Genomic DNA, 12,834 nt, shown 5'->3' with positions numbered 1-12,834 from the left:
TAAATAGCCGGTGAACCCTCCCCTTTTCTCTATTCAAAACGGAGCCGAGCTACTTGAGCTCTCTCTCTCCTCCCATGTCCGACCGTCGCCGCCGACGGTCGATCTCCTCCACCATAGCGTTTCTATCCTTTTCCTTGTGCCACTATGTTGGTCTCCCTCCGGCGAACCCATTTTACCGATCTCCCCTTTTTTCCCTTCACTTTAAGCCACCACCATCACCACCCAAACTGGCCGGAGCCGAGCTCTTAGCTGCGCCGTTCCGGCCTCCTCTCTCACTTCCACTGCCGACCACTACCTTCCCTGGATGCGCGCCGACGGGGAACACGTTATGTTGCCGGCATCGCCGCATTTCGGCCACCGGAGAGCCAGCGCCCCGCTCGCCCTCTCCTCTCTCTCTCTCTCTCGGCTGCCAAAGAAAAGGAAGAGAAGAGGCAACGGGAAGAAGAAGAAGAAGAAGAAGAAGAGAAATAAAAAGGAAAAGAAAAGAAGATTCCCTGACAGGTGGGTCCCTGCACAGTGACTTAACTCATTTTCCCTATTTAATTCAAAACCCAATCTTTAGAAACCCATATCTCCTAAACCGTAGACCCGATTCCAGTGAAACTTGGACCTAAATTCATTTGAATCCAAACCCTATATTTCGATACCAAATTTTCTATTTTACTATTTGGACCTAAATTCATTTGAATCCAAACCCTATATTTTGATACCAAATTTGCTATTTTACTATTTGGACCTAAATTCATTTGAATCCAAACCCTATATTTTGATACCAAATTTGCTATTTTACTATTTGGACCTAAATTCATTTGAATCCAAACCCTATATTTTGATACCAAATTTGCTATTTTACTATTTTATTTGAAATTCCTTAATGCCATTTGAATGTATATTTGATTTTCAAATATTTCCTTTTTACCCAAAAAATACCCCTTTAGCTAGTAAAAAGCCGCCGATTGGAACTTTACATCTTCCATACATGGGGACATTTGTGGTCCACTAGGCCCCGACGTCGAACCGTTGGTTGTAAAGCCCGGCAAAACCAAACCTAAGGTCGAAGTGTTGCTCCTAGCACCTCACGCCTCGATGCGTATAACGGAGCTTCACTAATCCCTCGACCTCCACGGCACGCCGCACAGTTAGCTCTCGGGCTCTGTGTGATCCTAACCGCTCCGCCGCCACTCACGGTTGTCGGAGTAACACTTCCGCCCCGCTAAATCAGCACAAACCTCCTATCCATCTAGCTGTTATGCTCTCTCTGTTGACACCGGCTAGAGAAGATACCAAATATAGTCGTTATGCTACCCAACTCTAGCAACGACTAGCAAACAACCAAACCCTAGCCAATACTAGCCACATTTCCGTTTAATCAGTTAGACTATCCGCTATACCCCCTACTCTCCATCAACCAAAACCTGCACATGAAATATAAGCGACCCTGGTTGCTTAATCCCATCTAGCCTCCAACCCTCTAAAACCTCCACATAAAATATTAGCCCAATAATCCCTATAACCAATAAAAATGAGATATTTATACCTCAAACCCAGCCTTTCTCGCTCTTCATCGCTTTCTTGCCATTTCATGATTTTTATTCAATTTGGTTATTCCTCTTTCTTAGTAGAGTCTATTATCTTTTCGATGGCAACCCGTGGTATTTCGAGGATCAGATAATCAGATTGCCTATCTTAGATTTATTTGCGTTGGAGTAAGGCAAGTTGTTATTCCTCTCCTTTGAGCATAAATGCCCTATATTATATATCTCCGATATCTCATGCATTAGTCATACATGATTTCGAATGCATAACCTGAACATAGCAAACCAAATGTGCTAGCTTTTGCTTAGCCCTGCCTAGTTAGACTGCATAAAAATATAATGAACTTATATTGGGACAGTACGTAGGAGTTGGTTGATCTCCGGGTGGCTAGTACTGTCTCAGCCGATATAATTGTTACCAAGTACTTATGTCAAATGAACGAGTACGACCGCAGCTTCTAGAATGGGGACAGACCTAGTTATTATGTTAATTAACAATGTGGTACCTCTGTATAGTGGTTCTATTTTTAAGTCCTCGCACAGTAGGCAAACTTGTGCCGAGCAGGGCAATACTGTGATATTTACCGAGGCGCAGGTAAATATATATTTGAGATAAATTGTGATCACGTTTGTGAACCCTGATTGCGATGACATGGTGTCATACAATCAGTTCTCTCTAAAGACCTCGGGAACGCTAGAACTCCTCTCGCTGCTGATAACGTCACGTTCAGAGCACATGAGGACTCAAGTTCATGGAACAGGTGCCATTATTATTAGTAACCTAATACTGGGCCATGACTAAGCTAATGATTATTGGCAAGTTATGGACTGCGGGTAAAGCGTACATCTACTACAGTAGAGTATTTATGAAAGTATTCGAATAGCCGTGCTAACGGATTTGAGTATCAGGGCTCATATGTTTAGAAACTTAATTCCATATTTTATTAAATATTGTTGCATCAAAAACATTGCAGGCTTTCTCGCTCTTTATTCTCAGCTTTCTGCAATTAAACCTAGCTCTACTCAAATATTACCATTTCATACATTCATTATTGAATATAATAGCTTGCTGAGTACGTTGTACTCACCCTTGCTTCAACCCCTTTTTCAGAGTCCATTTGATTTTTGCCAAAGCTGGGAGTTCAATCATATAAGTTAGTCTCATCTCAACCTAGTTCTCAAGTCTAGATTAGTTAGATGGTTTAAGTCTATAGTAAAACATCAACGTCGAGTCCTTCTATAGCCTCTGCTGGATTAGTTAGCCACAAGCTTGTAAATTCCCCTATTATTTTATGTAATAACGTCTCCTTTGGAGCCTTGACCAAGTGCATGCGATGAAGATCCAGATTGTTGAACCTGCATCAATCTACCAATCCAGGGCTTGATACAGTTAAACATGTCGGTTTCCAAATCATTAGTTTTGGGACCCGACATATGGTCAAAGTGCCTTCCTCCGCTACAATCTACATTGAGATGGAGGAGAAATCGACAATCATAGGTGACCATGCCACTGCCCCAGATATTCCAATATATACGTCATGCTGGCGCTAAGTACACTAAGGTATGCGAAAGATAAAACAAGGTTCACCATTCTTTTTACTCATACTTATCACTATGTGAATATGGCTTGATCATATATGTTATGCTCCTTATGTCCATTTTTGTATGACTTGATTTGGGTGTATTATCGATGTACATCCATAGGCTTTTTAAATTAAGCATGGTGCTGTTAACGACCAAATTTGGTAATATCAGCATCGGAAAAGAAGATTATATCGAAGTGGAGTCGAAGGCGGAGATCGATTCAAGAACGGAGCAAGAATCGGCTGGAGTCCATATCGGCTACGATTAGGATCGGCTGGGTCCGAATCAGACTAGGTAAGCCGATGCAGCCGATTCCAACAATACGACTTGGTGTACAACATCGGGTTGAGTTGATATGCTTCAAGATGATTGCCGCACATGGATAGAGTCCTGAGAAGGCAATTGTATCTATTAATTAGGATGTTTTATGTAATTTCCTTAGAGATATGTTTAGGGAAAAGTCTACCGTAAAGACTTATGGTATCTTAGAGTTTGTTAGAGATAAGAGTCGTGTCCGACATGGACATAGTTTGTAATTTTCGGGTATAAATGGACCCCGAACCCCATGTAATCAAAGAACACACACGTTCAATACAATTTCGGCGCATCGCCACCCTTTTGCTTTTGTTTTATTTCGACGAGTTCTTGCTTTCAGGTTGAGCTGTATCGGTTTCTGTCACGGCCGGAAATAACCCAACGGGCGTTCCTTACGTGCGTGCATTATTCCTTGTCCCAGGAGGCAAGGTACACCAAAAGTTGATACAATTCAGAGTTTAACAAGCGGAAGCGTAATTAATTAATTTATTACATGGGCGGCGAAGACCCAGCACACAAGAAGACAAACGAAAAACAGCGGAAGACTAGGGCGACGACCACAGGCGCTTGACGGCAGGCACGAGCTAGACACCAAAGCCTTCATCATCCAGGGGCTCCTCTTCTGGGTTTGGGACAAAATTGAGCAAGACTGAGTACAACCACCGTACTCAACAAGACACACCCATGAGTGCAGAATAAATGCAAGGGAGTACAAGGGAGCCATTATATAGGGGTTAGGGTTTGCAGTAAACAGCATTTAAAGACACTTAGTTGCTCAAAACTATTTTGTAAATACAATCCTAGAGCTATACAATATTATTAATCAAGGCCGTGAACCCACACGAACCTGCCTTAACCCAAGGCCTACGATGATTCAGACCGAACTGGCAACCCGACCCTGAGTCCCAGCTAGTCCCAAGCCAACCCAGGCCAACCATTCCACATTTTAGTTGTTAAGCAGGTTTTAAGAATTAAAAACACTAACTTGGGTATATTGCTCGGCTTGCCCATAACCGAGAGCGCAGCTATTCGAATAGATTATACTCTGATCAGAGGGGTACATCTTTACCCACAAGACACATCTTCCTCACGTGTAACGACGTGCCACATACCACCACGGTATATGGACGGAAGACGTGACATAGTTTCCAACCCATCCTGGCCATAGACAAGAGTACTGACCCAACCCCACCTACGGCCGGAACCCCCGGGACAGGTAGGCAGGACTGAGCCCCTAGCAGCAGGACATCGGCCCTGTGCCATGACATCTCGACTACCAGGCCGCAGCTCGTGTAGCCTTCATTTGCCCTAGAGATGTCCATCGACCCCCGACTTCGTCCATCTCCATCCGTGTACTTTTGTTTATAACCAGACTGAGCCACAAACTAAGCCTTACCCACTAGACATGTGGAAGTACGGTAGTGCTTTGCAACAGAGGCCTGAAGACCGGTCCTTATATGGCCGAGGTGCTACTATCAAAACCATGCACCCCGAGCCCAGCCTAAAACCATTTTGAGGGTTTTGAATAGAGGGGGAGTGAAACCAATTCCACAATAATCCAACCATTCCATAGTGTCCAAGTGATATGAATATCCCCAAAGTATAGAGTTGTAAAACCACCTAATGTTGCCTAATTAACCAGCGAAGCATCTACCTAGATTCATGCTAGTGGAACCATGAATAATGTGCCCACTAGTTGAGGTTTTGTTTATTCTAGGGTGAACAAAGTAATAATAACAATAACAATAATAAGGTCATAACAAAAGTAAATAGGCATGGCTAGATAAAACAGTGATAACGCGGGAATTTAAATAAAGCGATAATGCAATAATTTAAATCAAAATAATTTTATAAACTGGGATTCGATATGTTCAAGGATGATGTGACTTGCCTTGCTCGCTTTCCCAAACGTCGGCTTCAACCTCCACGAAGAGCGGATCTTCCGAAGCTGCAGCGTCTACACGACCAACGAGAAATAAAAGGGCTTTTACTCTAAGAAATACCAACAAGCATTTCTGGCGCCGTTGCCGGGGAAGATTCATAATAGACATTGCTTGAACTAATACTTTATATTTACCTCTGTGTAATCATTTCCTTTGCAGGCTAACCTTGGTTGTTTTCACTTGTTGTGAAAACAGGGTAGTGCATGACTGGTTTCAACCTGCCGGAAAACTTCAAAGAAGATACAGAAGCTTTCTTCCGAAGAGAAACCAGCCGTACCAACGCCACCGAACTTCAAGACAATGGCCAGCAAGACTCTTCGCGAGTTCATTGTTCCCTCTGTTGACAATGTGGCCATTGGGCCACAGGTCAACATAGGAGATGTGGATTTCGACTTGAAGTCCAGCCTCATCACAATGGCGCAGGCTAGCCCATTCTGTGGCAAGCCTAATGAGGATGCCAATGCTCATCTGCAACAGTTCCTGGAGATCTGTAGCACGTATACCATCAAGGGCGTCAGTCCCAACACTGTTAGGCTGAGACTGTTTCCGTTCTCCCTTCTCCGGAGAGTGAAGCAGTGGTTCTATGCCAACTGTGCTGCTGCCAACACCTGGGACAAATGCTCTATGGCATTCCTCTCGAAATTCTTCCCGATGGGCAAAACCAATGCCCTTCGTGGAAGGATTTCAAGTTTCCAGCAGACGATGGATGAGTCTATTCCTGAAGTATGGGAGCGTCTGTAGGAGTATGTGGCCGCCTGTCCTCATCATGGGATGGATGACTGGCTGATCCTGCAGAACTTTTACAATGGACTCACCCCGATGTCCCGCGATCACCTGGACACGGCAGCTGGAGGGGCTTTCTTCTCTAAAACGGTTCAAGGAGCCATTGAATTCATAGAGAAGATGGTCTCCAATATGGGTTGGAGCGAGGAACGACTCCAGACCCGTCAGCGAGGCATGCACACCGTCAAGGAGACGGAGTTACTTGCTACCAAGCTAGATCTCCTCATGAAACGCTTGGACGACCACGAGAAAATGCCACAAGGTACCGTCAAGGCCTTGGACTCACACGTCACGTGTGAAGTCTGCGGCGGCACGGGTCATCCTGGGAATAATTGCTTGGAAACCTGTGAGGAGGCGATGTACATTGGCAACAACAACGGGTATCGTCGACAAGGAGATCAGGGGTGGAACCAACCATGCCCATGTTATCAAGGAGGTAACAATAACGGTAACTTCTCTAACCAGCCCTCCTTAAAAGATCTCGTTTTTGCGCAAGCCAAAACTACTGATTTGCTAAGCAAAAAGCTTGCTGGTAACGATAAGATCCTAGAGAACAGAAATGTCAAGTTAGATGGCTTTGCTTCTGCCTTTCAAAATCAGCTGTGCTTTAACAAAATGATAGAAACCCAGTTAGCTCAGTTGGCATCTTTAGTCCCTGCAAATGAAACTGGGAGGATTCCGGGGCAACCCGACTCATCTATTGAAAATGTGAAGGCGATCACGACAAGGGGAGGTAAGTCCACTCGTGATCCGCCATATCCTAACCCTACAGGAACTAATGGGATGTCAAAAGAAGCGCCATCTAATGGTTTGGCATACAAAAAGTTTCAGCCAGAAAAGACCATGCCGCAGGAGTACTGCGACACACGGTTGCTGCCGTTTCCCCAACGGATGAGAAAACCGTCAGTGGACGAGCAATTCGCTCGTTTTGTTGAAGTGATCCAAAAGATCCACATCAACATGCCGTTGTTGGATGCTATGCAAGTGCCGACATACGCCCGTTGTCTCAAGGATATACTCAACAACAAGAGACCGCTCCCAACAACCGAGGTGGTCAAGCTGACGGGAACAATGCAGCAACCTGATACTCCACAAGCTCCTGGAGAAGAAGAAAGATCCGGGGTGTCCTATGATCACCTGCTCGATCGGGGCACAACAATTCGACCAAGCCTTATGTGACCTTGGAGCCAGCGTCAGCGTCATGCCAAAAGACGTCTTCGACAAGCTCAACTTCATGGTGTAGGCACCGACACCGATGCGCCTCCAACTGGTCGACTCATCAGTCCGTTACTCGGCAGGGATAGCGGAGGACGTGCCAGTCAAGATACGGTATTTCTTCATCCCGGTTGATTTTGTAGTGCTAGACATGGACACGGGGAAGGAGACACCGTTCATCCTGGGGCGTCCATTCCTTAGCACCGCAGGAGTCAACATTGATGTGGGAACGGGGAGCATCCATTTCCATATCAACGGGAAGGAGGAAAAGTTTGAGTTTCAACCAAGGACGGAACAATGCTCCATGGTCAGAATCATGTATGGGCTGAATCCGCAGAATATTCAAGTGGTCGAAGAGGAGCCACCAAAAACGTACAGCCTGGTGAAGTTCATGCAGAATTTCCTGGAGAAGGAAACATCGATGCCCAGGAACCGTTATTCGAGGACGCCGGTAAAATCACCCGTACCGGCCAAGAAGTTAGAGCAGCCGGCTCAGAAGAAGCCGTCCTGCGCACCAAAACCAAAGAAGGTGTGGAGGGAGAAGCCAAAGACGCCCGCTCCATCACCTCCGGAGTCGGGTGGAAAATCCATGAACTAAATCGAAAGGAGGTACGGTCTTGCACGTCGGACCTAAAAAGACGCGACCTTCGCCAACAGGTAAATTGGTATGTATCTGCATATTTGCTTTCAACAATTTGAATTTTTGCATCATCACATAGTTGAATTTCAAAATTGCATTTACGATTTTTCAGAACAAACCAAAATAAAATTTTCAATGAAAATTTACTGTGCCATGACCACACTGACCGTTGGAATCCAACGGCCGAAAGTGGGGCCCAATCGGCCAGGCCAACGGTCGGTTCCCTCTTTCTTTTAGGCAACGACTAGTGGGCCCCACAGGTTGGTTTTGACCGTTGTGGGTGCACTATTTAAGCCAACCGGCCGGGAGAGGGGACTTCACCCCATTTCAACACATTTTCATTCCCTCTCCAAAGTTTGCTCTCAAGTTCATTCAAGCTTTGATAGTTTCCCTCAAATTCAAATCTTTAGTTGCATATATACAAGGTTCTTTGGTGAAACTAACCGGCGCATGAAACTCTTGTCACTCCCAACCCCCGCCGAGTTAGTCCGTTCTTGCTTCATTGTGCAGAATGAGGAGCGACTGTCTCGTCTGTTCAAGGGGTCCGGCTCTTCATCAAGTCATCATGACGAGTCTAGTACTCGTTCATCAGCCGATGTCTCGATGGAAGACACCTAAGCTCCGTGACGACTCCTGAACGACACTGACCTCGACCTTATCAGTGATCAGGAGAGACAAGTCTACTACATGCTGAGCGACCGGGAGTATGCTCACACGCGAGAATACTCACCGGAGTTGCTGAAAAAGATAGGTATGAATGTTGAATTTCGTTCTATTTGGAAAGCTGTTGGTTGGTAGAGATTTGCTATGATAGATGAGCCTAGTTCTTGTTTGCTTACTTTGCAATTTCTGTGCACTTTGAAAGAAATAGAAGATGGTATTTCTTTTCGCTTCTTCCGTAAGGAGTTCACACTTACATGGAAAGGCTTGAGTACACTTCTTGGCTTTCACGATTTCTGTAAGATCGATCTCCAGAAATGAATTTCTGTGTTCGAGAAAAATAGGTTTTGGGAAGATATTTCTGGTGCTCCAATTTGCGAGAAACCTAGAACGAATGATATCCATAATCCTACACTTAGGCTCATGCACAAATGGATTGCCATGACTTTGTTTCCTAGAGGTGATCTGAGACCCATTAGGGGAGATGAATTAATTATCATGTTTGCCATGGTTAGAAAAATCAAAATTGCTCCTGTGAAATGTATGATAAGGCAATGGTTAGAAAGTATAAAGTTCTCTGCTCCTGTTGAGTGCACTTCTCTGATTACTCGGATAGCAAAAGGGCTAGGGGTCGTTAGCGACCAAATTGCTTTTATCTCAGCCGCTCGTCCGCGTATTGATGAGGCGTATCTAATGCAAAGGCATATTCTGAAACATGGAGCAGATGGATCTTTGATATACTTTTTCCCCGGTTGTACAAATGAAATCCAGTTGCCAAATGCGGGGTATCATTTGTACAACTGCCATGAACTAACCATTCCCCTACAGACCATAGAAGAATCTCACGCAGGTGGAACATACCGGGAGACGCGCAACATGAAAAGAAACGAATGAGAATGTTCATCATCCTCGACACCCGTACAAATGTATGAGGCAGGTTGGGCATCAACTGGGGATGCACCCGGATGGACCCAAGCTCCACGCCATAGCATCGCAGTCTCGACCAGGGCAAGCGCCAGTGAGGACCGGTGGCATGCAAGAATGGCAACAATCTGTTGATGCTCAGTTCGCCAACATCAACAATATGATGCAGTAACAACATGATGACCTTCAGGCGCACTTTCGTTTTTAGGGGTTCAATCCTTATCAAGGACCCTGAGCGAAAGCCAAGCTTGGGGGGGGGGGGAGACATCGCTCCCCCCATTGAGGTAACTTGTATCACATTGCATATTTTCCTTTCCTATAGCATATTTGCTCTCCAATTGCATCTTATAAAAATAAAAACAACATAAAAATTTGCAAAATAGAAAATACCAAAAAGATAGGATAGGTTTGAGTCATGCTAGGTAAGACAAGCTAGTTCTCTTTGTTGAAACAATAAATAGTTGCTCTGTTTTATATCTCTGATATATGGCTTCTTGGTAAATACTCTCTCAAAGGTTAAATATAAGTAGCCAACAATTATCCGGGAACCTGAGGTAAATGGGCTACACTTGCTGATCTAAGTCTAGGTTGTTGCGAGATATGAGATGGTAAATAAGAGTTGCTATGATCCTGATACTAGTTTGACATAAATTCCGGATGTTTTGCTTTTCAAAATGATAAAATTGAAAGTTCCTCATTTGATATAAATTCCTACCAGAGCCAAAAATGTGCTATCATGATTAAACCATATACATTTTGGTTACTTGTCATTCCATTGAACTTTGTCAAACTCTTGTGACTTGTGTAGATACTTCTCATACTCTATGATCAAGATCATACACCCACATATATGCACATGCTAAAACTCCTACACTGGGAGCTAAGCAATATTCCATCCCATTTCCATATTACCACCAAAATAAACTCTCCATGCTCTCATATGCTTTTTTCTCCTAAAAAGAAAAATCCTTTTGAAAAGAAAAAAGAGAAAGGAGGGAAAGGCATTGTTATGAAAAAAATAATAATAAAATAAAGTTATGCTCCATCAAGCATGAGCATGATTGAAAAAAAAAGAAATATATAGCCATGCCCTCTCCTAATCAATAAAAGAAGGATTTTTGGGAAAAGAAAGTAAGCACAAAGGAGAAGCTTTTTCTTTATTTTTCCTCATATATCATTTCCACCATATACCACACACACACATTTTGCACGATCTTGATCTTGAGTATGTTTAGCTATCTGCTTTAGTCTAAGTTTTTGACTTAGTAATAAATGTGAATGCAAGTATGCCATGTTTGATCCCTACCAAGCTCCACATATAAACCTTAGAGTAGGAATCAACAAGGCAACATTTGGTGAGGAATTCATATTGATACACTTAGAGAGACTGAGTGAATCATTTGAGGAACTTGGCTTTCTTTTGCAAAATCATTTGAAAACTTCCGGAATAAGAGTAGAATAAAAATCGGGTGATTGGTGCTCTAATTGCTGCTCTGTCTTTCAACCGCTCAAGGCAAGGAGAAGCAGTGTCACGTGGGAATCAGGGGTAAGGGTAAGCCACCGTGCCAAAGATTATTTAATCTGAGAGAGAGTACAAAAATCTTGCACCTGTATCTTTGAGATATGCAGCATAGTACGTAGCAACTCCTGATCAACAACCAAGTCTTTGTTTCCTTTCGTCCTTCACTCGGGACGAGCAAAGGTCCAAGCTTTGGGGGTTTTGTTGACGATTGTTATCGATCAGTTTCAACCGTCAATATTACCAAAATAGAGGAGAACTAGTGATGCTTGCAATGCATACATTTGTTAGAATAATAATATTCCACTAGTATTACGTATACTAAACTTTTGCAGAGAATGACAATAAAGTGGAGGAAAATTGACATCAACTCAGACGATAAATCAATCGGACGATGTCGAGAACCAGACTTGTGTATGAATGGGCCAAGAACGCAGACTTGACACGATGAATTAGGCCAAAATTCACAAGTCTACGAAGTGAATTAGCGGAGGAGGCCACCAGCCAAAATGTGGGCTGGTTGGGCCGGCCCCTGGTTGCCGAACCTGCGGTGAAGCCGATGGATGCAGGGTTTTGAGGGAACAGTGGAGATTCAGTCCTTATGGCAGTTGGAGGGTATTACCGACCTTTCCAACCGCCATAATCGTCATTACCTGCCTATTTAAGGAGGTCACTCTCATCACTTCAACACACACCTCAAGCAATAGCTCTCTCATTTCCCCCAAGTTTAGTTTAGTAGTATCTAGCTGGTGGAATAGAAATAGAATAGGAGTCAAGGGTCCGGAAGCCTTCGGAAGAGTTCGGGTATGGCTTTAGCAGCTTTCCTCCTCTCTTTTGTAAGCTTTGTACTTTTATTAGAATACTCTTCTAAATACATTTATGGTATTGAAATACTTTCAAGTATATGAGTGCCTACTAAGTTTGTACTTTGGGTATAAATATGAACCTCATAGCATTGTAATAGGGGAGACAATCCAATACAACTTTGGCACATCGCCAACCTTTTTGTTCTTCTTTTTAGCGAGTTCTCTCAACAAGAGGTAACCCATCTTGATGGCTTGCGCTATTAGGGCTATTATGTCATTTTAGATGTTCTAGTCCTTTTATCATAATCATCTGCTATCATATGTCTGAGTTAATATAGTCTTAGTATTTCAAATTAGCCCTATCGGCTGGTTCTCGTTTTAGGGTTCTTGCTGGTATCATCTAAATTGTCTTTCTAGATTAGATTAACTATGGCATCCACCATCTCGAAAAGTGATTAATTCCTTGATTGTTTAGACTTTAGGTTTCTTTACTTACTTTGATATGCATCATCCCTAGTCTTGTCTAGAACCTTAAAAACTAACCTGGAATTAATCATACTTAGAGATAGTATCGGAGTTTCAGCTGATCTTACCTAATATACATGATACTATACTAGTTTTATATATATTTGCCACTTATATAGACAGATCACCCTATATAAATATATCAAGTCTAGATCAGTGTCAGCCGAGTTGCCAATCTTTGTAACTAATGCGTATTTGATATATTTCTATAGATTGATTTGGTTATATAACTTTGTACAAGAGCATTAGCTAGTACATTATCTTTATTTATCTATTTTGCTCTAAATATTGTTCCATCGACTTTTTCAATAATATCGTCTGACATATATTTAACAAACTAATTATATGATATTTTAGCCGATGAGGCATATTTAGGGTTTATGCT

General features: G+C 43.2%; 1 non-coding gene across 1 annotated transcript; it reads right to left on the bottom strand.

The window, feature by feature from the left end:
• Window positions 1-6,043: 6,043 nt before the first annotated feature.
• Window positions 6,044-6,150, bottom strand: LOC127769150 (small nucleolar RNA R71). Its single transcript, XR_008016717.1, has one exon. It is a non-coding gene; the product is annotated as a small nucleolar RNA R71 (small nucleolar RNA).
• Between the last annotated feature and the right edge of the window lie 6,684 nt (window positions 6,151-12,834).

This window comes from Oryza glaberrima, chromosome 3 (assembly GCF_000147395.1).
Source record: "Oryza glaberrima chromosome 3, OglaRS2, whole genome shotgun sequence".
NCBI classification, from domain to species: Eukaryota; Viridiplantae; Streptophyta; class Magnoliopsida; order Poales; family Poaceae; genus Oryza; species Oryza glaberrima.
Note: the sequence above shows the minus strand (reverse complement) of the source record. Positions and strands in the feature narration are given on the sequence as shown.